At 43.0% G+C, this 27,422-nt stretch overlaps 1 long non-coding RNA gene across 1 annotated transcript; it reads left to right on the top strand.

The window, feature by feature from the left end:
- LOC308466353 lies at positions 1–25,453 on the top strand. The gene is made up of 3 exons (XR_013980790.1): positions 1–138; positions 15,628–15,715; positions 24,978–25,453. It is a non-coding gene; the product is annotated as an uncharacterized lncRNA (long non-coding RNA).
- Positions 25,454–27,422: the final 1,969 nt, after the last annotated feature.

Raw genomic sequence — 27,422 nt, 5'->3', positions numbered from 1 at the left:
AGCAAGACGGATGGCTTCTTCCAGCTCCAGATGCCTAAGGCTCTGGTTCAATATTCAAGTGAAGTCAATGGAGGTCTCCCCATTGATTTAAATTGGCCCGTGTGCTTTGGATTGGCCAGAACTTACGCCCAGATCGAGGTAAACAGAACAGAACAGCTACTCGGCAAAACAATGTGCGCACAGTTGTTTAATGACAGGGATTTGATTTTTAAGATATCCTGACCTTTTCTGTTTTTCCACAAACATTATTGTGAACAATTTATTCTGGCCAGATGAATAATTAGAGAAGACGACTGTTTCAGTTTTGAAATATATTACCATAATTGGAAGCTAGGCGGAGGCAACTTTGAATGTTTGTGCAATGGTACTGTACCAGGATTGGAAATGGACTGCTTTGGCTAGAGTATTTAGCTTGAGAATTGTAGGTTCCTAGTCTTGCTAGATTGATAAGCTCACTGGGGATCAGTGATCACTGAGCACCAGTTCAATGTAAAAAGAGCATGATACAAATGTTAACAAGTTATGATGGCACTAGCAAAATGGTGGTGTGTGTGTGTGTGTGTGTGTGTGTGTGTGTGTGAATGACATGACTGAAGGAGTTGAGTATTCTTCTCTGACCACCTGAAGTAAAGTGTGAATAGCAGAATGGATATAGCCATTTCTTCTTCTTCTTCTTCTTCTTCTTCTTCTTCTTCTTCTTCTTCTTCTTCTTCTTCTTCTTCTTTTCATATTGTACCTTTAACACTTAGAAAAAGTAATGGGCTAGATCGAAAGCTCTAGTGTCATTGTCACAACAGAACTTCCTGTCCTGTCCCCTGTTGACCGACCATGAATTAGTTTAATCCTCCTTTAAAACCGTTGAAGTCAGTAGTTACCACCATGTCTAACTCTGCTGTCTCCCCGACATGCTAATTCCTCTGTTCAGGGTATATAGTTGTGAGGCAGAAACACTGACTCTTAGGAATCCAGACAGAAGCAGATTTACCACTTCATCCCATGTTTGGGAGAACTAGGACAATGCGTGATTCTCAAATGGCGACACTCTGTCTCTGGAGGGGAACGTATTGGTAGGAAAAATGTTCTCGGGTGGAGAGTGTACTTTCAATTTTCTTGGGGAGTATTAAAAAATAAGTGAAAAGCAATTTTTAAGATTGCAAAAAATGTTATCTGTGTTCTATCAAAGTGAAGCGAATTGTAGCATCCAAAAGAACATATGTAAATGCTTCCACAACATGCGTTTCAATTGTCATGCAATGAAATAACTCTTCCATAATAGCAATTTTATTTCATGCCAGAGTGCTTCACTTCAAGGCAAAGCATTTACAGTCCCATTGGTATTGGATTGCAACTGAGTGTTCTGCAGAACACATTTCACTGGTTAAGCAGTGATATATTTTCATTCTTTTTCTGCACTCGAAAAACTTCTATTCGGTATTAGTCCTCCGCTAAGAGCTTTTCGGGAGTGATAGATAGTTTCATCATTTGCTCAGGCTGTTTCTAGAAGGTGTTGTGCCAGACCGTGAGGGGGAGAATCTTCAAGATCTGTGTGTGGGGTGGAACATTCAATCATCACCCTGATTATAGAGAACTAGATGCCACCATGCCTTCTCCTCATGGACTAGTTTGATGTGTGTTTGTTTGTGTTTTGAAGCATACAGTCTCACACCTTTCGGAACTGATACAATATGGTGGGGACGGACGGACCTCAGACTTGGGGGCCAAGTACATCTCTCCAGAGCTCTCTACCTGTCCCTTGAGATGCAGCTCAGGCTCATACCCAGCTACTGTTAAGTGTAGTCATTTAATTCACTGAAATTGTAAATAATGGCATGCATTACTATGTGTTGAAATTTGATTGGTTGGTAACTGGAATTATAGAGAATTCTCTAGTAGTTCTCATGTGATCGGCTAATGTTTGGTCACATGGGGGGTATCTAGTGAAGGATAGGCTCCATTTTATGTGAAACAAGATGACTGTGTTTTTGAATCCACTGTGAACACTGCTAAGTTATATAGAGTGTTTGGAGTGCTTCTCTGCTTGAAAGAAAGAACAAAGCTTCAGGAGAAGGTTAAAGTGGAAATCCCTCAAAGGAGCTGCAAGGCATGGCCTAACTGAGATACAGAAGACTGAAAGTGCTGAGCTCTGGAAAGAGAGGAAAATACAGTTGTTTGGAAGTTAGAATAAGAGACTGTAGGCCCATGCTTGGAGAAGTGTGTGACTGTAAACATCATATTTTAATTCATCTATAAATTTCTGCAAGTAAAGTTTTTTAATGTTACGGTCTGGACGTTGGTTTAATTTCCAAAGAAGGGTTTCAGTCATATATATGATTTGAGCTTCTTAGCTGTGTTTTTGCTATCCTTATATTCAACAGTCTGGCCCCTCTCCCCAAGGCATACCCCTCACCAATCTTGTTTCTCACCTTCCTTGAATGTTTTTTGCCTTGCTTAAATGTGCCTTTAAACTCTTGTTTCTCTGGATGGAGGATAGACAGTGATGTGTGTGAAGAAAATAGCCTAAAATATACACCTGTTGTTCTGCTCACTTTTGACTCTGGCCCCACCCGCCGCTGGCACATGGGATACTCAGAAGGGAGTGTGGTCCTCAAGCCAAAAAAGGTTCTTCATCCTTGTAGCATGGGAATAGTTTGACCATAGACCAACCATGCCCAACCTTGCTTAGCTTCTAGATCAGACAAGACTGAGCATGTTCAGGCTGTTGGACTATGTAATGAATTGTTTGAATGGTGGCCAACCTTTTTGCCCAATGTTCCACAATTCAAGTTGAACATTTCTGGTGTGGTTTTCTTTTAGTTTACTGAACCAATGAGTAGGAGCAACACCAGGCTGACAGGAGTGTAGGTCTGGCTCACTGTTGTAACCAGCTTTAAGGCTCTTTCGCACCTGTTTTTCTATGCCACAAACTACCATTGCCTGTGCTTCCAATGGCACAGGCTGGCCTACTGTGGGCTTGTGGGCTTCTCAGTTTGCTGTGTTTTTCTGATGTTTGAAGCTGGTAGTGGTGTAGGCACTGATTAAAATCTGAGGTCTACCTAATCCTCCATTTTACAAGCTATAGCTTGCCATCTCAGGTGATTTTGACTGTGCCTACACATGCCTGTCAAATTGCTTGCACAAATCTCACCGGGAAATTGTATCCTAGAAATGTTTCGCACAGCTATTGTGATAACAATAAGCTTATGGTTGCATGGAGTGTTAGGGGAGGGGTAGTACCTCTGGTGGGGGACATGTTTGTTCACCTTTGGTCCCCACCCTGCACTCAGCTCTCACTTGTGGTTCCTGGAAGCTGTCAGCATGTGACAGAGGCCACACCCCAGGAACGGCTTTGACTGGATGGCAAAACCAGGTGAAAGTAGCTGATGGGTCTCAAACCCCTAGTGAGTTAGGAACTTCCCCTTGCATGTGAAGACAGGTAGATTGAGTAGACGAGATCAATAGTGGGTGCAATGGTCAAGAAGGTGGTTTTTGCACATGCTATAAAGGCAAGTGCGGGGCAGATGGGTTTGTCTACCTGGGAAGGAAGGCCATCTAGAAGGAAAGCTCTGACCTGAACCTCTGCTGCCTTGCAACATATCTTTGGGTGAAGAAAGGGCTAAGGAGTAAACCCTAAACAAATCCAGAGTGGAGTCAAGCTGGTGCCAAACTTATTGTTCTGCTTTCTTTTGGACCACATCAGCAAGGCCAAGAGAGGGGCCTTGTCACCTGGTGATCCTAGGACCTCCATACATGCTTCCCAGGCTTGTACCCTGGAGAAGCCACTTTAGTGCTGCTAATGCAGCAGTCAGACTTCACCCCAGAGGTGCACTTCATTGTCTCTTGAAACAGATGGAAACAACAACATGGTTGTATCCATTGTTGGCTCTACTCAACACTGACCTATTGAAATCAATGGATATAACTAACTTAGAGCCTTTAATTTCAGCGTGTCTACCCTAAGTATATCTTAGCAGGAAACTTCCAGCTGGTGGGCCAGTCTTGGCATGCCAGGGGGTACAATTTGGCCCGCCAGGTAATTTTCCTTAAACTACACCCACCTGTCCATCAACTCATATCACTCATGATGACAGCTGATGAGTGGGAGGATAGAGTTAAACCCTGCATTGGCTGCACACCTGTTCCCAGTAGTGAAAAGGTAAGTGCAGCCACCACAGCAGTCCTCCCCACTGTGATGATATTCACAGCATTCCTATTTCAATTAGAGTCATTCTTTCTAAATTTGCAGCTATACATTTTATGTGGATCAGTGTCTACTTTTGGTCTCTGCTTTGATGGTGTGTTTCCTCTCTTTTGTTTTTTTGGGGGGCACCCTAACTACTTACCAGAAAGGGACCTTTGAGTACGTAAAGACAGAGGAAAAGAGATAAAAGGCAAATGGCTCATTCCTAGTGCCTATTTCAAAGCAGCACTTTGAATGGCAAGAGTATGTCTGCCACCTTTCTATGGAACAAACTACTTGGAGACCTTATTTTCCTCCTGCACTCATCATTACCTAAATGGCTACATTAAGCTGAAGTGCTGATCCATCTGACTGCAATTGGGAATGGAACTGCCATGGTTGAATGACCAGCCAGATGCAACCCAGTGCCTTTGCAATGGCGAAGTTTCCATTGCCTCAGTTCTGTGGACTTCGGACGACTACAGTATCTGTTAAACATAGGTGGGTGGTTGTGGCTTCTTTCTCCAGACCAGAAGGAGCAGCAAACAGAGCAGAAGAAAAGAGGTAGAGAGTTTGACACTGACAGGCCCCCAGCAAAGTTTGCAGATAAGTTAGGAAACTCTTCTCTCCTCCCATGATAGGATTGCAGTTTCTCTAGCTTCCCAATGGAGTACATTGATTAAAATACCTCTGCTGCCTAATAAATCACTTGCAGTCATCCACAAGGCCTTTGATCTTGTGGCATTTGAGAAATTTTAATGATGCTTCTGTGTCTGTACCAACACTTTAATGTGCCTCTTTAAATACTTCCAGTCACGTTCTGAGATGCTGTAAATTGGGCTGAAACACCTGATCGCTCTGCTGCTTTTGTTATCATCCACTTGTGTGATAGTACAGAGCTTGTCGGAGTTGCTCAATGTGAATGTTGCTCAATATGTTGTGGGGGAAGGACTGGTGTGTGGGTGGGTGGGTGGGTGGGGGGCTTATGCTGGATCCTAACTCGGTTCAGCTTGATTACGTTGACCTGGCAGCCTTGTGGAACTTAAGGTAAAGGTAAAGGGACCCCTGACCATTAGGTCTGGTCGTGACCGACTCTGGGGTTGCGGCGCTCATCTCGCTTTATTGGCCGAGAAGCCGGCGTACAGCTTCCGGGTCATGTGGCCAGCAGGACTAAGCCGCTTCTGACGAACCAGAGCAGCACACGGAAATGCAGTTTACCTTCCTGCCGCAATGGTACCTATTTACCTACTTGCACTTTGACGTGCTTTCGAACTGCTAGGTTGGCAGGAGCAGGGACCGAGCAATGGGAGCTCACCCCGTCGCGGGGATTCAACCTGCCGACCTTCTGATCGGCAAGCCCTAGGCTCTGTGGTTTAACCCACAGCGCCACCCGCGTCTTGTGGAACTTAGGGTGGTGTCGAACTGTATTGTTTTCTCTCTGCTGGCTTAGGGTATCTCAGTCTGCTTTAGCTCTGCTCTTGAACAGAATTTGGATCTGACATACCTTATGGTTCCTTAACTTAAACTGGGGAAAATTATGCTGGCTTCCCATACTTAGGATTGCTCCCTTAGTCCAATAAAGTTTCTGATTGTGCAGTGAATGCGTTGGTTAGGCCTAAGACCACACAAACCTCAGCTATCCAGTTTAGTTGGGCGCTGATGCACAGTGAGGGATTCATGGCCACAGCTGATCTGAGAAACCCACTCTGCAGTCACTTGGAGCAGGGCTTTTCATGTGGTTGCCCCTGTTCTGTGGTACAGCATTCCTGCCAATACACAACAGGCACCCATTAGCTGCAGTTTCCAAAAACAACTGAAGACAGTTTTGTTCTGATAGGTTTTCCCAGCAGGACAAATAGGTGCTTATTTTGTATTTCTGAGAATATTTATTATGTATTTGTATTAATTTGGTTTTAAACATATCTAACATTTATCATAATTTATTATACATTGCTTTGAGATGATTGTGTAGAAGGTGATTGATTAATAATAATAATAATTCAGATTATCTGATATAACAGGTATTTTTGGCCTTCTGACAGTCTATTCCCACTCACCCTCTTGGCTGCTTATTCACTTCCTAGTCTGATTGGAATACTTCCAAATAATAATAATAATAATAATAATAATAATAATTTATTATCTATACCCTGCCCTTCTGGCTGGGTTTTCCCAGCCACTCAGGGCAGCTTCCAACAGAATATTAAAATAAAATAGTCTGTTAAACATTGAAAGCTTCTCTAAACAGGGCTGCCTTCAGATGTCTTCTAAAAGTCTGGTAGTTGTTTTTCTCTTTGACATCTGGTGGGAGGGCATTCCACAGGGCAGGTGCCACTACCGTGAAGGCCCTCTGCCTGGTTCCCTGTAACTTGGCTTCTCGCATTGAGGGAACCGCCAGAAGGCCCTTGGCGCTGGACCTCAGTGCCCGGGCAGAACGATGGGGGTATAGATGCTCCTTCAGGTCTACGGGCCTTTGAGGCCATTAGGGCTTTAAAGGTCAGCACCAACACTTTGAATTGTGCTCGGAAACATACCGGGAGCCAATGTAGGTCTTTCAAGACCGGTGTTATGTGGTCTCAGCGGCCGCTCCCAGTCAGCAGTCTAGCTGCCACATTCTGGATTAGTTGTAGTTTCCGGGTCACCTTCAAAGGTAGCCCCACATAGAGCGCATTGCAGTAGACCAAGCGGGAGATAACCAGAGCATGCACCACTCTGGCGAGACAGTCCACAGGCAGATAGGGTCGATGCTAAAATCTATCAGATTTTCATTTTTTAGCATTTCCTTCCATTGACAAATATCCCAGTTGTAAAACTTCGCCACCACAATAATATTTGTTTCACTTTACTGTAGACTCCGTCATAGTGGTTAACAGTGGATGCCATCCTTCTGATCGGTTTAAAACCACATGAATTAATTTACAGTGTGCATAAACCAGCTTTAAACAGAATGCGTTGAATGAGTAGAACTCTCTCTCTCTCTATATATATTTGCCAGTTCACAAATGCAGTTCTAAACCGGGAAAACAACTCTACTCTCAGCTATTTTACAAACAGATGGCATCTTGAATCCCAGTATGATTCCCTTCTCACTTCTTTGTTCTTCTTAATTAAACAGAGCCAAGATCTTTGGTAAATATAAAACAAAAGGCTCTCACTGAAGCATTGCTGACTTGCATCTGCCAAGACACTCCTGGAATTTTAAAATCCAATCATTTTTCAAAAGAACCACAAGATTAACTGTAGTGGGCCAATAACTAATTAATGTCTTTATTTTGCTGATTGTGGGCTTGTGTGGATGCTTTGTCAGTGAAGTCATCCATAGCGATTAAGATTCAGGTTCCACTTCTATTATTATAGGCAGTAATTATCCTGACGCTTATTATTCCCCCCTTCTAATCTAAACACTAATGCAAGCCTCTAGCTAGCATCTCAATTTAATAGTGCTCTGAGCATCTTAACAATGAGAAGGATGGTATTTAACTGCAGGCTTGTTGTGTCTTGGATTATAAATAAGTAGTTGTTGTTTGTTGTGGTCACAGTTATGTAGGTGTTTTCCAGGATCATAATTGTGGTATTTTAAGATGTCTATGTCTTGGATTTTCAGAGAATCCAAAGGCAGCACACTGTCAGTTATGATTTATGTTGATAAGGAATATGGAGAGAGGAGAAATTCAATTCAGTTCACATCTAAAACTTTTTAAAACAGCGCAAGAACTGAAACACAGCCATCCATTGAAATTCACACTTTTATGAATTTTGCAGTAGAGTTCTAAAGTCAAGTGATGTGTACAAAAATGCATATTCTGGAGTAAAATATCAATTAAAAATGTCAATACTAGTGAAAATAACATACAAGGTGCATTATTTTCAATAAAACAGCTTTGGGGGGAAAAGTCTATATGATACAAAATGGCATACAAATGTGTATATCAGCAGAAATTTGCATTAAGATGCTGGTGGTTTTTAATGAGGGCTTTAAAAAGGGAAATCTCAAATTCACGTGGAAATATAGAAGACTGAACTTTAGTTTGGAAAAATAAGAAACTGGGGGAAAGCAGAACTGACAGATTCACCCGTCTGCAATCAGGGACAGTTTAAAGTATTGAGCATATTTGGTCTGCAAAAGGGAAGGAAGTGTGGGGAGTGATAATGTTCTTTAGATATCTAAAGATCTTACTGTAACAACTACCATGGAATTTCCCTTCTGAGTACTGTGGGGAAAGCTCTTGTCCAGGTAGTTCTCAACAGATTACAGTCACCTGCTGACAGGGTCTATATCTCATTTCCTTCCCAAAGCTGGAAAAGGACTAATTAGGCTTTGGGAAGGAGGTGGGAGGACTCTAGGAACCTATTTGGTCAGTTTGGTATGCCACAAGGTGTGCAGGTCTGAATTATATATCTTGGGAGACACTGAACAACGTATTGCTGAGAGGTACCTGTTGATTCCAAGTCTAATTGTTGTTGAAGCAGATTATTCACCCACTTCACATTTATTCACAGGCTTAAAGTGGGTGCATTTTTCTTCTGTGTTCACAGGCGTCATGTATCATGAGATACTTAATTCAGTCTCATCAGCAAAAGCACACACTGCACCAAAAACAACCAGAAAAATAATGCATTTCAAGTAGATGTGTTTAGTAGAGTTTGTATCATGTTCTCTGCGTTTGTACATTTGCACAAGCACGTAACGGGGTGATAAGTATGCAGATGATCCTCACCACAGATGTCTAAATGTGCATCTGTTGCTGTCACACTTCAGGCTATCATTCCACACCAGAGTTTGCCTGGCTACCATGCATTAGATTTGTTTTCTGTTTCCATTCTAATTTGTGTTTATATGCATTGGTTTTGCCAAGCTCAGGGAGAGAGAAAAAGGAACATTGTGAGTATGCTGTTATTTACTCTCCTCCCAGAGGACCTTCTGGAACTGCTGATTCAAGATGGAGTGAGAGAATGCATAATGCAATCGTTTTTATTAGTCCTCTATAAATCTGTTTGTTTCCTTTTTTGTTTTAAGGACAGTTGCTTACAGATGAGGCAGATGGAAAATATTGTGGCCATGCCTCCTGACAGCCGTAGCTTTAACTCGGTGGTTCCTCTTAGCAGAATGTTCTGCCTCGAGGGAAGAAGAAACTTCCTACATTGCTTCCAGGGAGATTGTGGCCTGTGCAGATGTAAAGTTAACTGCATATTAAGAATCAGGCTGCAGGGTAACATATGCCTGTCTACTGCCCCCTGTTACCTTGTGTCTGAAACAACAAGGGAACCTCCTGCTTGGGGTTACATGTAACCATTGCCAATGCATGTTAATTGGGGAATTGGGGAAAGCTCCTGCACACTTGATTCAAATCAAGATGGCACACCCTCCCACATTTCTCCAATGAAAATAGGGACATCCTATTCAACAACAACAACAATTTATACACCTCTCATCTGGCTGGGTTTCCCTAGTCACTCTGGGCAGCTTCTAGGTGAAGGAAGTTTGCACAGTTGCTGTGGTGTTTTTTAAAAAAAATCATATTCTTTCACCTCTCCACAAAATTTGCAGGAGCCACCAACCTGGAGCCCATGAGCACCGTGTTGGCAATCCCTAAGCTAGAATATGGATACCAGCCATTTCAGGCAAGGATGCATTGCTGCATCACTGCGCAAAGAGCTTAAACCGATTGTTCGACCTTGTTTATGTTTTGGTGTCATGGTTCATTGAGAAGTTTGGAATACGATACTGCCAGACTATCATTACACAGAAGCTGATAAGTCCTCCCTGACTACTGTTTGAAGCTGCCTAATAGGCTTTTCCTGCTACTTTGTGGTTTGATTGCAACAGGTACAAAGGGGAGGCAGGTTGGATTAAGCCCAGTGCTTAACACAGGAGTGGAAATACCCAGAGGAAATGCAGAATGCATCTGTGTTTCATATAAATTCTGGAAGGAGCTGTTTGATAATACTTTGTATTATCCCAGCATTTCATATTTTCTGTTGCTCATTTGTTTTGCAGTCTGAGTTGCTCTTTTCACTGCAAGAGTGTTCAATGATGCACACCAGTCATTTCCCTTTACCTTCCTATTGCTTTCTTCTCCATTGCCTAAGCTGGGCAGAAGCTTCCCAGGCTTTGGGGAAGAAGCACCAGGCCTGCTTCCTCCTTCCCAAAGCCAGGTGGGCTTTGGGAAGGAGGGCTCTTGGACCCTGTCAGAGCATTGTGCCACCTCCATAAGGTGGGCAGAAGTGTTGGGAAGCAGGTGCCAGGCTTTGATAGTTTAAGCTTGGAGGGGCACTGTGGGCAGTTGAGATACCACTGAAATCTGTCATGGTGGTCGGCATTGGTGTCAACAAAGATGCTTTGACCATTGGGTTTGTGGCCAGCTCTAATTTCCAACTGACTAGGTGGTATTCTCGTTGCACACTGCAAAATTCAGGATCAAATATTGCAGTTTGTTTAAAGGTCTGCATGAAAGATTCTGTAAGTAAATTGCAAGCATGTAATGGGCAGCTGCCTCCACACATAATAGCGTACCGTGACAGCACTGGAGATGGACAGCTGAAGATGGTGGTGAACTTTGAAGTCCCACAGATACTAAGTGCCCCCAATGAGTACAATGGTGGCTGCAGAAGAGCCAAACTATAGGTGGTTGTGGTCAGGAAGAAATCCCTTCATTCTTTCTTCGAGACCAACAGAAACCTGCAAAACCCTCCCATTGGGACAGTTATTGACACAGAGGCTACTCGACCTGAATGGTACGACTTCTTCTTAGGTAGACAACTTGCTCACCAGGGCACTGTCAATCCCACATACTACAATGCGGTTTATGATAGATTCAAGCCAGACCACATGCAGCATCTTACGTATAAGATGTGCCACCTGTACTACAACTGGCCTGGCCTAATCAGAGTGCCAGCACCATGCCAGTATGCCAGCAAGATGATTTTCTTGGTGGGCCAGAGCATCCACACAGAGCCAAGCGTGGCACTCGCCGAAAAACTTCTATTTGTGAACGGTTTTGAGGTGACAACTGCCAAGAGGTTTTGTCTTGGTTTGAAAAATAAGTTTCTGTTTTTAGAATTGAAGCAATAAACCCCACTTCCCTACTGGTGATCATGGAACTGCCTGCCCACTGGAAAAGAGAGCAGCTCTCAGATGGACTAACAGCAAGTGAAGAATGATAACTGGATATTAAATAAGAGATGATGCGGCTATGGGAGGAAATGATCAACATATACTTGCAACAGGAACATGAAATCTGATTTTAAGAAATTGTATTAAATTAATTTTGTTTGATTTGTAATAATTTAATAAAAATAATTGGGGGTGGGGGAGGAGAGCAGCTCTCAGAGATTGCCGGTTCCTGGTTTCTGCCATTCCTGCCATTGGCAGTGCTTCTGGAACCATTTTATACTTCTAGATTATTATTATTTAAATAAAATAAAATAAAATTATGACACCTTCAGAAATGCATCGTGAATAATGTCAAAAGCCTGTTTGGTGAGTTTATGTATCAATGATGCAAGAGCCTAGTCAGTGGGCGTGGCATCTGGTTGCAATAGGTTGCCTTCCTTTGGCTTCTTGAACATTTCCTGGAGAGTGAAAATAATAATGGTTTCTCACAATGAGATGCTAGGTAAAGCTGAGCTAGAATCTCTTAAGAGGCATCATGCTTGAAAATACAGTTGTACCTTGAGTTAAGAACTTAATTTGTTCTGGAGATCCGTTCTTAACCTGAAACCGTTCTTAAGCTGAGGTACCACTTTGGCTAATGGGGCCTCCTGCTGCCACCGTGCGATTTCTGTTCTCATCCTGAGGTAAAGTTCTTAATCTTAGGTACTACTTCCGGGTTAGCGGTGCCTGTAACCCGAAGTGTTTGTAACCCAAGGTCCCACTGTATATAAATAAAATTCCAACATGCTTTTCTTTTTCTCAAGCCTCCATGAAAAAGATGACAACTTCGCAGATGTATCTCCAAATATTCCTAATCCATTTTTACAGGTCATTCCTCTCCCCACACCACACCTGAATGCCCTGGAATGACTCTAGGTGAGAGGCATTGTGGAAGTTGCAAAATGGTGGCCAGACTACAAGCACAGTTGGGACCTTTGTGGAAACGAAAGAAGCTGTTCTACTGCCACTACTAATGGTAAACCCCACCCCTAAGAAACTGCTGGAGAATTTATCACCTCCCTGGAGAAGTTGGATGAAATTATTCCTTCTCCCCACCCTCAGATTCTCTGCCCAAAAAATAAAAGTGGGAAATTTTGAGAGGCCGTTTGTGCACAACACTAGTTTCAGGTGTCTTTAGGCCTGTCCTCACTGGAGCAAAAAGTAGACACTATCCCAGGATGGCCCTGGACAACACTGGGATGGGGAGGAAGTCATGTGTATTCCTCAGCATTAATGAGGAGGGAGGCCGGTGCAAATCCACATTTTGCTCTGGTGTGGCAAAATCCAGACATGCCACATGAAGGTCACTGTTAGCCCAAAGAAGGGCCAATTCACGTGAGCAGAAGATCCAAGTCATAAAGCTATCTTTGAAGATTCCATGCTTTGCTCAGCCAGACGAGTGTGTCCTTGAATGCCAGAGGTTAAACAAATGTAATATGGAATCAAACTCCCTGTGTTTAGAGAAGGTTAGCACGTGTCCCTCCCTAGCGGCCTTGGTTACATCTGATGATTGTCATCAGGAAAAACGGAGAGGGGGCCGCTTACACAAAATGTCCCAGGTTTCGGGTCGAGCAGACAAGGCAGTTAAAACCGAACACATGGCGCTGTTCAAGAACATTTTCATTACACGTGGAGGTCCTTTTAGCAGCTCAGCTGAGACCCTTCAAAAATATTTATTTTATGACCAGATTAATATTTTGTCGTTTATTATTACAAACAATGAAAAATGATCATATCATAAGAGCTTTCCAAGACTTGTCTGCTGTGATGAATGCAAAATAAATAAAGAGATTGGGACTTAGACAAGGTCGGACAGTGGAAAATCTCTACGCCACTGACCATTGGGAATTGAGTGAGTGAGAGGGAGGGCTTTGCAAAGGTTTTCTCTTTGTGTGTTCCTTCTCTCCATGTTGAAGCAATGCAGCACCCAGTCGAAGCACAATTTCACACATTAAACAGAAGCCCAGGTCTGCCAAACGAGTGCGCTGACAACAGGAAACTGCAGTCAATCACAAATAATTACTTGTTCAATCAAAGTGATTGCATACCCTCTAACATTTCTCCAGTGAAAATAGGGACGTCCCATTCCATAATGATAATTTTACTATTTATACCCCACACATCTTACTGGGGTGCCCCAGCCACTCTGGGCAGCTTCCAAAATTAAACATTAAACAACTCCTCTATACAGGATTACATTCAGACGGCTTGGGGGTTGGATAACTCCATACACTCCAACATTTCTGCAATGAAAATAGGGACATCTTAAGGAAAAGCAGGACATTCCAGGATCAAATCAGAAACCAGAATGTCTTCTCTAAATCAGGGGTGTCCCTGGGAAATAAGGACACTTGGAGCCTCTGTGATTGCAAGTTTGTGTGTGACACTCACACTTTTTTAAGATGTACCTTTTAAAACAGCTTGGGTATACACCTACAAATGTGATGTGACTCAAAAATAAATATATTACAGTGGTACCTCAGGTTAAGAACTTAATTCATTCTGGAGGTCCATTCTTAACTTGAAACTGTTCTTAACCTGAAGCACCACTTTAGCTAATGGGGCCTCCCGCTGCTGCTGCTGCACCACCGGACCACAATTTCTGTTCTCACCCTGAAGCAAAGTTCTTAACCAGAGGTGCTATTTCTGAGTTAGTGGAGTCTGTAACCTGAAGCGTATGTAACCTGAAGCGTCTGTAACCTGAGGTACCACTGTACACCCTCCCTAATTGTTGTGCTGAATCATGTGACAAATTGTTATATAAATATATTGTACAGGCATTTCTTTGCCCACTATAATCCATGGTTATTTATGTATTTATTCTTATTCATACACCTGTATGAGTGATGGCTGGACATTTCTTGCCGTAAATGCAAACACAAGTTATTTCTGCTTAGGGTGGAATATTTTTTTGTCATTTTCTTTTTCTTACATGGCATTTTACACAATGCCTTAAGTCAAAAAAGAGAATTCCCTGCCCCAAGAAGATGACAGTTCACATTAAAATAGAGGAGGAGAAAGAAGAGGGACTGAAGTTTCTGGAGAAAATTAGAGAAACTGAGGATAAACAGAAGCATAATAAGAAAAATTATTTATGTAACCACAAGTTCGCATGGATGAAGCACTGCCTAAATATGTGAAGACCTTTTGTGCTTGGCATATCTTGATACCACTAAGCCTCAAACCAAGGGACTTGTAGCAAAAAGCCCAGGATTTCCCCATCATACTTTGACATTTTATGTTGCTTTTAAACCCTGAACTGAAACAGCATTAGGCCCATTTGGCCTCTTCACCTGACATTTCTCCAAGTATAATGACAAGTCAGCAAAGGTAATAATTTGTGAGTCAAATCGTAGTCAGATGTGGGTTGCTGTATTCTTAATTTATTTCTCTAATTGTACTTTCAAAAGAGAAGGAAGTGGTGTGTGGCCTAACATTTGCATTGCCACGGAAACGATTTCTTATGCATTTGCGTCTAGTTATCTGTGTCTGTTTTCTTCCTCCTTGACATATAAAAGAGAGGTTTTGCCATATTAAACTGATCAGTGTGCCTTATTGTTGGAGGAGCTCTGTGCAGGTTTCAGTTGTCATGACCAGTTCTCTCTCTCCAGAATCTTCCGATTATTTTAGTCAAGAAGAGCAACTGAGAATACTTCTGCATTTCACTCTTTTCTGGCAAGTTCTCATTTTCTGCACAACTCAAGAGATTCTGAAATGGACCGAAGGTTAACACAGACACAGTGTCATTGAAAACCAATTAAAACTCCGAGTTTTAGTTGGCCTTGGCTTTATATATGTATTTTTTTTAAAAAAAACAAAAACCCTGTTTTTATTTTTTGCAGTTATTTCATATCTGTTTTATTGTGGAATGACTTTGAGATGACCCACAGGGAGCAATTTATTAATATTAATAATAACAGAAAAGCAAAAACCTGAGACTTGCAGGTTACTACTGCCCAAGTTTGGAACCTCTGAGAGACAAATAGCCAGGTGATTCTATCTGGGGTTCCCATTACCAGGGTTTCCAAATAATGGATTACAGATAGGGAATGGCTGAATATGTCCATTTTGGTTTCTCATTTTTTTCCTATTCTAAATTCAGTTCTCCATGTTTCCACATTAGTTAGCATTTATTTCTTTGTTTGTTTATTTATTTATTTATTTATTTATTTATTTAACAGCTGCTAAATGTGGCCATTTAATGCATTTTTGCTTAATTTCCCCTTATATAATGCATTTAAAATATTATTTTCATTAATATGTGCATTTATATGCAAAATTTGCCTTTTCTGTATAGGAGAACTGCGTTGGAAAAAATTCAGAGGAGCGTGAATTTCAAAGGATCACCGATTCGAATTGCTAATATTTCAGAAAGCTTGGATTAGGTAGGTTCACCTTTATTTCAAACTGAATCACATTTCTCTCTCATCTCGTATCACAAGTATGCTTTTTATTTCAATCAAATAAGAAGCTTGATTAAATCGTAACAGGGGTTGCTTAGCTTTCAGCTTAGGCAAGAGACCACAAAGTTGGAAACTAGCTGCAAGAACTGCCTACAGGCAGAGGGGTCAATGTATCTGTGAAGACAGAAGGACCAATCAGTGATGGCCAAACTTGGCCCTCCAGCTGTTTTTGGACTACAACTCCCATCATCCCTAGCTAACAGGATCAGTGGACAAGGATGATGGGAACTGTAGTCCCAAAACAGCTGGAGGACCAAGTTTAGCCATCACTGGTGAATGCCAGGATGTGAGGTCCAAGACAAATTGATCTGGAAGCTTACAAGTCCAGTCTAGAGGATTAAGGGCAGTTAGCAGCTGAGCCCATCAGAGGTCCAAATGACACAATGACCTTCCTTGGCTGCTATTGAAATGGTGGATCAGAAGCCCTGCTATTTCTCGCTATCTCTGGTAGGCCTTTGAATCACAGCCATAACTGAGTGTGATAAAAGCAAGCATCTACATCTTTATGAAGCGAAAAATGAAAGCTTTCTAGGAGGTAGCAGATGCATGTTTTGAAGATAATAAGTTATAGCTAAGTTTTACTCAGTGCAAACCCACTGAAAGTAATGGACCTAAGTTATTCGCACCTATTAATGTCAGTGGAAGTATTCTGAGTAGGAACAGTGTTGGATGCAACCAAACGATTCAAATCTTTTAGCAGGGCACTTCAGCTGTCAAGCATCTTGTCATTACCAAATCTTTCCCTATCACGAGGAGCAGCTTTTAGATAAACAAGTACAAATTACCTTGTTTTCACCTGAGAAATACTGAACGCTCAGCGATGTTGTGTTGATAATTGCATCTGATCTCATTTGTGCAAAAGGCTTATGGTGTGGGAGGGATATAACATGTGCCAGCTAATGCATTCCCATAATATTCTCACTGGTTCGAAATTCTCGGAGCTAGTCTATATACACAGCAGGTCATATGACTGCAGTTTGCACACGGTAAAAACTGGTCTGGGAACTGTGTCATTTCAGACTCCAAACCATTTCCCTGTGCATATCTAAACAACCTACCTAATTTTCCCTTTGCAAGGACTGAGCAGGGGGAGATGGGCTTTGAATACATGACTCCCCCTACTGTCTGATGTATAATACAGAAACAGTGGTGCCACATGACCTGCTGTCTGCAGAGTCCAGCTCTGAAATAATGATTCAGAAGGTGACACTGCAAAGACCTTTTTGCATTCAGCCATGAGGCTGTTAATTTCCTCTAATTTACCCCAGCTCTTGGAAGTAGCTGATTTATAATTGTCATGCTTAAAAAAGAAGAAGTAAACATAAAATTTCCAGGGTAGTGAACAGTAATGGTTATGAGAGATAGAACACATTCACTGGCAAGGATTAATTGCCTATTGAATAGGAAAGGAATGATGCCCTTTGGCTGTTCAGCTTTTACACTCTGTTTACTATAATGATGATCTCAGGACAAATATTCAGCATAGCTGCAGAACTTTGGCCGCACTTAGGAATTGAGTTTAGCATGAGTGCTCAACTTTCCTTTCACTGCAGTGTCCCACAAATGACCTGCGTTTTTCTTTTCTTTTTTGCATTACGGAGCAAGGACCATGAAGGCGCTGAGAAGCCCTCTGTTTAGGCTATGAACTCCTAAAGCCATTTGATGTTGTGTTGCCACAACCTATGACAAATGAAGTACATACTCCAGTTATTCATGCACACACAGTGACATACATAAAGTGTTTTGAGGTCTTGGTGATCTTCAATTAATGCAATGTTCACAATTGGTACAATGTTCACCTTCTGTAACTGTTTTGTTGGATAACATTTGATTTGAGTTTTTCTTCTGCCCCCATTGCTACATTAAGTAAATAACTTCTAGTGAACTCTGCACCTCATCTTTCCACTGGACTAGTGATGAGGCAGAGCCATGGCTCAATTTGTGGCGTGTTCAATTAGGTACAGTGGTACCTTGGTTTTCAAACGTAATCCATTCCAGAAGACTGTTTGACTTCCGAAACGTTCAAAACTGAAGCATGCATTTCCGGAAGCCTTTACTTATGGAAAATTCAAAACGGAAGCTGTGTGGCACATTCCACTTCCGAAAACCGTTCAAAAACCAAAGCAATTACTTCCAGGTTTTCAGCATTCAGAAACCGAAACGTTCGACTTCCAAGACGTTCAAAAACTGAGGTACCACTGTATTAACATTGGAATCTGATATTAAGAGCAGGGCTGAGACCTCAATAATGAAGCAAGTAAGGTACAAAGATTCATGGATTTTCCCCTTACTGTATGTATACAATCTGTCTGCAAATGTTTTGTTACACGTGAGTGCCTGTTGTATTAATATAACAACGGAACAACTATGACTGTCAAGAAAAAATAGCTCATCTACCTCTGATTGTAGATAGAAGTAAGACTACAAATTGTCAACGGAGAAGGGCTAGAGTACAGTGATTATTTTTATTGGATTCCAGCTTCCAGTGGCAATCTGGCCTACTGATTTATGTACATTGGGTACCAGCTGATAGTTCCTGAAAATATTGCATTGGAAGCACTGAATAAGCACATTCATCAAAATATTTGCTCTGGGTTTTGGATGCACTGCATTTCCTACAGCCATACTGGGGAGAGGTCAAAAGTCTAGTCATGTGGAAACCATAAGACCTTTCACTGCTCAGAGCCAAGCTGGGCCTCTAGATGGAAGGACCCTAATCTAGGTTGGTTCATGTGTGTCTCCAGTTCAAGATCACTGAACTAAGTGGCTTAATTGGGAGTTGGAGCTTAAAGTGCAGGGAACAGAAGAGGCTGCTTTGTTGATGAGACAACAGCAGGAGTTGTGCAGTGCTATAATAAGTTAGTTCTCATGCTTCAGTCAGAGGCAAGATAAATTCTTGTTCAAGTAAAAGAACACGCCTGGACTTAGTTTCATTTTTTTTTAAAGTGCAAAATATTTTTTTTAAAAAACTATTTCTGTAAAAAGAAGACGCTTCCTGCATACAGAAGCAAACCTCTGGCTCCAACCTGCTGTTTATGAAAGCCGCTAATTAGTAAGTAAATTTTAATTAAAACTGCTCCTTGTGCCAATGTTAAGTCTTCATGACATGGTTGTAAACAGTCTGCACAATTTCTTGGTTTCAAGTTCATTTTCTGCCAAAAGCATTTGGTTGTGTGTTGTTGGTTTTTGAGCTGTCAATTATTGTACTCCAGTCTTGAAAATCTTAAACTATAAATTAATTAGCATTAAAAACAAGTAAGCCAATCTGTTCAAAATAGTTTAGTGTAACAGCCCGACCTGTGGCTCTGGTATCAGGTAGCTTTTGACTCTTCAGCATGATATTATTCATGCTCTTGCAACTGGAATGCAGAATTCCTTGCTGCTGCTACCATAGCAAGCCCAATATCGTATAAGTAGGGTAAGGTAAAGGTAAAGGGACCCCTGACCATTAGGTCCAGTCGTGACCGACTCTGGGGTTGTGGCGCTCATCTCGCTTTATTGGCCGAGGGAGCCGGCATACAGCTTCCGGGTCATGTGGCCAGCATGACTAAGCCGCTTCTGGCAAACCAGAGCAGCGCACGGAAATGCCGTTTACCTTCCCGCCGGAGCGGTGCCTATTTATCCACTTGCACTTTGACGTGCTTTCGAACTGCTAGGTTGGCAGGAGCAGGGACCGAGCAACGGGAGCTCACCCCGGCGTGGGGATTTGAACCGCCAACCTTCTGATCAGCAAGTCCTAGGCTCTGTGGTTTAACCCACAGCGCCACCCGCGTCCATAAGTAGGGTAGTTGGGTGAAAAAGAGGACAGGCCTCCTGCATCTTCAACATCTGGGTAGAATATAGATTTTCAGCATGTGCAGAGGTTGCTCCATGGCTATTAAAGCTGCAGGAGCCCTGATTTCACCTGTCCACTCTGGAATGTTTGGAATAATGGTGATAGAGTTTCAAAAATTAAAATAAGAGATACTGAAATGAAGAAGAGCTGTTCCGAAATAAAAGACTTGGGGCACATGCAACTGAACAAGTTATAACAAAAAGACAGCTGGGGTCTGATGAAAGCTATAATGTTATTAACGGTGAGAAGGTCGTTCCGTCTCCCCCTTCTTCTTGCATGGAATTCAGGGTCACCCTGAAACAGTAAATTCAGGGCAAAATTAAGAAGTTATTCATACAACATGGAATTCAAGGCAAGACTATGAGACACAGAAGGTCAGGAGATTTGATTTCCAGGCCACATTTTTGTGTGCTAAAAGAGGCCAGGATTGGACTGGGTCAGGGAATTAGCACGGGGGATGGAGAACACAGATAGATCCCTCTACCACAGTCCCAGTTCAAAACCCCCACCCCCCAACTGTTTTCCAGTAAAAGATATCAGGAGATCCACTTGTGGATCTTTAATATTGAACCTAATGTAGCATTCACTGTCACACTCTGGGAAAATATGCAATGTAACTGAGAGAAGAAAGAGGAGGAGAAGAAAGCTTTGGTAAGACCGGGGGAATTTCTTTGCAGACGGGTTGACAAATCAAGATTTGAAAGAAGCACGCATCTCACTTTGCAGCTACATGGTGAACACTAGCACATGTCTCTGTGTGCTCGTTTTTTGGCCACACTTCTAATGTCTCGTCCTCCCAAGTCATCACAGAGAAATGGCGAGACCTGCCAAAACACATGGGTATCCTTGGGCGACTGCCCAATTGTGTTCTCAAATACCCTCCAGGAACACTTCTGTGGTTGGAAACAGCCTTGGTGGCAAACCACCGTCTCATTATCAGAAGATTAAAAGAATGTCTGTACAACCACTGAGAGTAAACAACCAACATCTTGGGCGCATCATCACATGATTTATCAATGTGTCTTCCCCTTCCCCTCCCACCCATCCCACATGAACATGTACAAATGTTAGCTCACATTTCAACCGTACATACATGGATGCTAAATGGTGCCATTCCTCTTGGCCACCCAAGTCCCTCGCATTTCTCCCCATATCTTTATCGCAAAGCACTTCCACTTTGTCTTATTCTTCAATGCTGGAGTATATTTGAAACTCCACTTTCAAGGTGCTCCATGCAGCAACATCTAACAAAACAGATGTTCCTTTATCATCCTCTATCTGGCAAAGTCTTCCGTGCTGCAGATTTTATTATATTCACTGTGAGCAGTGTTGCGCGCATGTTGAAATTCCCCTGTGGGGTGGTTTATGTGGGTAAAGTCGACGGCCAAATCAAACAATCTGTGGCTGCCATGGAGAAGCATTTTTCATAGGAATGATAAAGAATGTCTTGCGGCATCCAGTATGAACATATTCTGCCAAGATGTTTCCTCTCTCAAAGTTAAATGGAAAAGGGGAAAGGCTTGGTGTTGTGTGCTGAAAAGAAGAGCATGTGACGTAGCAGGGGACAATCTTTTTTTTTTTTCATTTTGGGGAGTGAAATCCCCAAAACAATGGGTTCCCCCCCAACCCCTCCCATTTTTTATTTTTGTTGCTGCTGCATCACCCCAGCATAGAGCAGAAATATAATTCTCTCTTTCTGAAAAGTATTCGATCAAAGGATGTTGGTCTGTCTTTGTGCCAGATATCTGACTGCTGCAATTTTGCAACACTTCTGTAAGATCAGTAGCAGTAGCAATGGCAGAAGCACAAGCCCCTCAGTTCTGCTGAAAACCAGGAGCGCAAGCCTTGATCTCTAGCTCTTGTCTGGAAAGAAACAGTACTCAGTCTGGCCAGAAAGTGTACAGCATTACAGTCTCCCTCTAAGTCCTTTCATCTGTTTTTCCCTCCAAACTTGCGTTAACTTCATTTTAGGTTTGCTTGTTTGTTTGTTTGTTTGTTTTAAGAAAAAAGCTCAATGGAGGGTCAACCCCCCCCCTTTTAAAGTACCGTATTGGCCCAAATATAAGCCGCACCTTTAAAATTTACAGGGAGAAAAAAAGACAATACCCAAATATGAGCCGCTCCCTTAAAATTCCACAGGCACTCACACCTGTTCCGTTTTACCGTATGCCTGTTTCAGCAGCGATATCGTACAAAAGCCAATATTCGGGCCAATATGGTATATATTTATTGTCAATTTTTATAGACTGATGTTCACTGTAGAGTATCACAAAGTGGGTTACACAGCTATCAGTAAAACAATCAATAAAAAATGGTGTTTCAAACAAGCTAAAAACACAGATTTTTTTAAAAAATATGAGCTCAATAAATAGGTATAGCGCAGCTTGCTTAAAATGCATGGAGTTCCACAAAGTCAGGCCCACAGTATTGAATGCATGGCCTCTGGTGGGTAGAAGCAATGCTTTTCTTCTAGAAAAAATGGTTCCAGGACTGCATACCCTTGAGTACTCCCAGAAAAAAGCACTGGGTAAGAGCCACACATTTGGGCCTTTTGGGAACCACTAACAAAGGTCGTCCTCACACCATAGAAGCATCCCAATCTGATTCACCAAGAGAGCAAAGTTATGAGAAAGAACAGATTTTGTATTGGTTAGAAAGGTTAAAGTTGACACAACTTATTAAAAAACAAAAAAACCTTAAAGTGCGACACACTTTACGCATGGCTCCTTAATGCCACACGCTCTGAAATGTGCCAGGGAAGACTGTGGTTTTTAGGCCAACTTATGCATTTGATCTTTGGGATAATTGTTCAGAATGAATCACTGCACATTTTGAGCCTCATCCATGACTAAACAAAACTTTTTTTAAAAAATGTTGAGGGGCTGATTGACTGATGACAAATCTGATGCTAAGAACTAAGAGTAACGATGACTCCACACATATTTTCTTTGCCTCTCTCTGGTGACTCACAAACAGGCAGAATAAACTGTTCCTAACAGAAATGCATGTTCCATACCTGTAAGGCAGGGGGAAAGGGGTGAAATTGGATGCTTGACCTCTTCCCAACATTTCAGCTCTTTATCGAGAGATGCTGCTGAATTTTGGGACTGGGGAATTCAAAGTACAAATCTCTGCAGCTATTAGCTCAGACGTTCCAGGTTAGAGATTACGGTATATAACTTCGGCATTCTAGCACCTCTTGGAGGCTGCCTCAATCTCAGCACCCCTGAGTAGGCTTTCTTACTCTTTACCTCTTGCAAGGTATGTTTTTGGAGAAGGGAAAGGGTCACAGGGAGCAGGGGCGGGCAGTGTCCTTGAGAGGAGGCTATAGACATTTACAGGCTTAATTGTGCAATGTAATTAATGTCAAAAGTGGGTGGAACGGACTTATGAATGCATACATGAAACTTACAGGGACTGGAGAGAAGCTGATCTGCCCATTTCTGATGTTGATCTTTCTTCTGGAATATTTCAATACCATAGTATTTATTTATTTATTTAATTTATATACCACCCTATACCCAGAGGTCTCAGGGCAGCTCACAGAACAAAATCAAAACACAAAACCACAAAATACATACTCATCATAAATACAACTCAATCACCCCCACCCCCTCAAAACCCCACATTTTAAAAGGGCATAGGAGGTCAATCAAATAAACCAAAGTCCTAGTTAAAAAGGAACATTTTTGCCTGGTGCCTAAAGGTGAATCATCATCATCATCATCATCATCGTCGTCGTCTACCATTTGTACCCCGCCCATCTGGCCGGGCCTCTCCAGCCACTCTAGGCAGCCTCCAACGAAGACTAAAAATACATTAAAATGTCACACATTAAAAACTTCCCTGAACAGGGCTGCCTTCAGATTTCTTCTAAATGTCAGGTAGTTGTTTATCTCTTTGACATCTGATGGGAGGGCGTTCCACAGGGCAGGCACCACTACCGAGAAGGCCCTCTGCCTGGTTCCCTGTAGCTTTGCTTCTCGCAGTGAGGGAACCGCCAGAAGGCCCTCGGTGCTGGATCTCAGTGTCTGGGCAGAACGATGGAGGTGGTATAATGAAGGCACCAGGTGAACGTCCATGGGGAGAGCATTCCACAGATGGGGAGCCACTGCAGAGAAGACCCCGTTCTCGTGTTGCCACCCTCCAGACCTCCCAAGGAGGAGGCACGCGAGGAAGGGCCTCAGAAGATGATCTCAAATCCTGGGGAGGTTGATATAGAAAGAGGCGGTCCTTGAGGTATTCTAGTCCTAAGAAAGTTGTTGAATAGAGATGCTGCAGGGGACCCTAAATAAAGCTTTCCTTTATGGCTGGTGGGAGGAATTTTTGGCTCTCCAGATTTTGCTGAACTACAACCTTTTCTTTTTCAGGGGCTACTCAAGAGTATGCAGTACTGGCACCTCTTTTTTGTTGATACAGAGTGCGGCACTTACTGTAACACTGGCATAGGCAAACTCGGCCCTCCAGATGTTTTGGGACTACAACTCCCATCATCCCTAGCTAGCAGGACCAGTGGTCAGGGATGATGGGAATTGTAGTCTCAAAAACATCTGGAGGGCCAAGTTTGCATATGCCTGCTGTAACAACTTCATGGTGAGTATTGGCCATACTTGCTGGAAATAATGGAAGTTGTAGTTTAGCACCATCTAGAGCAGGGTTCCCAAACTTGGGTCTCAAGCTCTTTTTGGACTACAGTTGCCATCATCCCTGATCACTGGTCCTGCTAGCTAGGGATAATGGGAGTTGCAGTCCAAAAACAGCTAGGGAAACCCTGATCTAGAAGGCAAGTGGTTCTCCAACCCTGCGTTAGGACAAGGGCTCAATCAGTTTCTTATGATGGTTTTCAGAGCTCCTTCATCTGGAGTCTCAAGAAATTGCCTGAACGTATGTCAATTTTAAGCCATAACTTGTTAACAGAAGGCTGCTTTGCCATAGCTGCTTGTTGGACGTGAGGCTAAGCAAGGGAGCTGCTAAAAAATCCAGTGGTTACCTCAGGTTTCCCTGCTCCCCCTTATTCTATCTTAATGGAGATGAGATAAAATCAATAAGAGGGCCTCTTTGAATAGCATCCAGCCCTTGCATGCTTCTGTCAGAACACTCTCCCTCAATCGCTTGCGCGAGGAGATGAAAGCAGCAATATTTAAAGTTCTGCAACCATAATTGCATGTTTGGTTTGGAAAAGGATATGTGCACAGGAAGCCTATCTGCAATATGAGATGAATTTTATGTGTGTTTGGGGGGGACTTGGTGTTTACCGATGATGGAAAAGATTGATGTGATGACAGCAAAGACCGTCTCTGGCTATGTTAAAAAGCTACCATATGCTTCTTGTTTTTTTTGTTTTTTTAGGGGAAGTTTTACACTGGGCATTTGAGTCTGGAATGAAAGCAGAAGATGAGCCCTGCTGGGTCAGATCCTGGACCCACATCTAGTCAAGTGTCCAGTTCCTACCTGGCCCCAAAGGGGTGTGTGGCTTTGTGCACATTTCAAGCAAATTTGTGCAAAGCATCGGGGGGGGGGGGGGGAATCATGAGCATTGTGGAAGCCACTCGACGAGACATGAAGTGCCTGCAGCTACTGTCCTGAAGGAAATAAATGTTTGTCTAATGCCTCACTGTGGGCTTCCTAGATACATATGGCTGGCTACTCTTAGAAATAAGATTGTTGTAGGCATTCGAAAAGAGGTGCTCCAAAAGGCAAATGCGCATCCATGGCTAGGCTGTGGGCCCTAGTCACAGCCTGCTCTGAACAGAGTACAGTGGTACCTCAGGTTAAGTACTTAATTCATTCCGGAGGTCCGTTCTTAACCTGAAACTGTTCTTAACCTGAAGACCACTTTAGCAAATGGGGCCTCCTGCTGCCGCCGCGCCGCCGGAGCCCGATTTCTGTTCTTATCCTGAAGCAAAGTTCTTAACCTGAAGCACTATTTCTGGCTTAGCAGAATCTGTAACCTGAAGCGTATGTAACCCGAGGTACCACTGTACTGTATTGACCCGAATATAAGCCGCACCTTTGAAATTAAAGGGGGCAAAAGAAAAAAAGACAATACCTGGGCTGCTTCCTGGGGGGGGGGGGAGCCGTGCTGCTTTGCCTCTGGGGAGGGGGAGCTGTACCACTTTGCCTGTGGCCTCCCCCCTTCCTTACAATGGCTCAGGGGAGACTTGGGAGTGGCGGGTGGGCTGCGTGCCATTGCCCTGCGCTCCCAGCCTGCTTCCTGGAGGCAGGAAACCACACCACTTTTCCGACGGCCTCTCCCCTCCCCCCTTCTTTCCAGTGGCTTGGGGGAGGCTTGGGAGCTGCGGTCAGCACAGGCTCCATTGTCCCGTACCCCCAGCGGCCCTCGTGGGCAGCTATTTCAGCAGCGATACCGTAAGGTCGTGAATATAAGCCGCACTTTCACTTTTCACAATCAGAATTTGGAAAAAACAACAACGTGTGGCTGATATTCAGGCCAATACAGTATACAGTGGTACCTCGGGTTAAGAACTTAATTCATTCTGGAGGTCCTTTCTTAACCTGAAACTGTTCTTAACCTTAGGTACCACTTTAGCTAATGAGGCCTCCCACCGCCGCTGCACCACTGCTGCACGATTTCTGTTCTCATCCTGAAGCAAAGTTCTTAACCCGAGGTACTATTTCTGGGTTAGCGGAGTCTGTAACCTGAAGCGTCTGTAACCTGAAGTACCATTGTATAGAGCTATGTTCACTGCAATCCTGTTAGTTGCTGCCATTTCCCTGCTTCCAAGGCTCCCTGGCAATTTTCCTTGAGGGAGGAAGGAGACTGAGGCAGCATGATTGTATCTCAGTGGGCACTGTGTACACAGCATTCTACATGTTCCTAAACTTTTGGGGCCAACAGCTGCACATGGAATTTTGAACAAGTGCCATGGCTGCCAGTCACAAATAGCTTCTGTGGGACATGTCAGAACACAAAATGGCCGCCATTTTTAAAAGAGCAGAAAAAAAGGCTAAGGGGACAAAGTAATGTGGGCATGCTCACCAGCCTCCCATTAGTGGGGAAAAGGCTCTTACATCGGCCACAGCTATGCCTGCTCAGAGAGGGAAGCTTTCTGTATGTGAGTCCTCAAGGGAAGGTGGAATGAGTGTCCAGACCTGGCATCGAATGAAATGGATTTTTGAGAATACTGTATTTACTGAGACCCTTTGCAGGTGCCATAGCAAATATTGGTTGGCATACTTGTGGCCACAGGCATTGTGCTGGTTCCTACCCTACCCAGTGAGGAAACAAAACTGTGGGAATAGGGTACACATACTCTCCAGTGGGAAATGGACCCTGAGAATGCCTGTATTCTCCATCTCTGCCTCTTCCTCCCACTACCTCGTAGTAACACTGCCTGTCTAGTTGGCCTGGCATATGAAGAAGTAACATTTCAAAAACAACACGCTGGACATTCTGAGCTTCTAGTAGCTATTCTAAGCTCTCGCATTACTGCCTCACCTTAGATTTCATGTCAGGGAGGTTGCTTGCTTAAAGGCTCACCTAAGTTAGAGTCATGCACCCTACATGATTTGATCTGCCTCCAACAAATGAATGTCATATCTATGTTCATTAGCAATACTGAAGTACAAGAGAGCAGTTTTCTTGGCATGCTTTCATGTTTTACCCTCTAGGTTCCTTGACAGCAGATTTGCCAGAGTTCCCTTGAAGGACAAGTGCTGTCCTGGTAAGCATTTAGAGCTGGAAACAGCATTTCATGTGTTTTTCTACTGTACGGTTTATCAAATGGTTGGTGGATGGATAATTTATCTCCTTATGAGGCTGTTTCTTGGTCA

The sequence above is a fragment of the Podarcis pityusensis genome, assembly GCF_964106645.2.
Source record: "Podarcis pityusensis genome assembly, chromosome: 17".
Lineage (NCBI taxonomy): Eukaryota > Metazoa > Chordata > Lepidosauria > Squamata > Lacertidae > Podarcis > Podarcis pityusensis.
The sequence above is the reverse complement of the archived record's forward strand: the minus strand, read 5'-3'. Positions and strand labels throughout refer to the sequence as shown.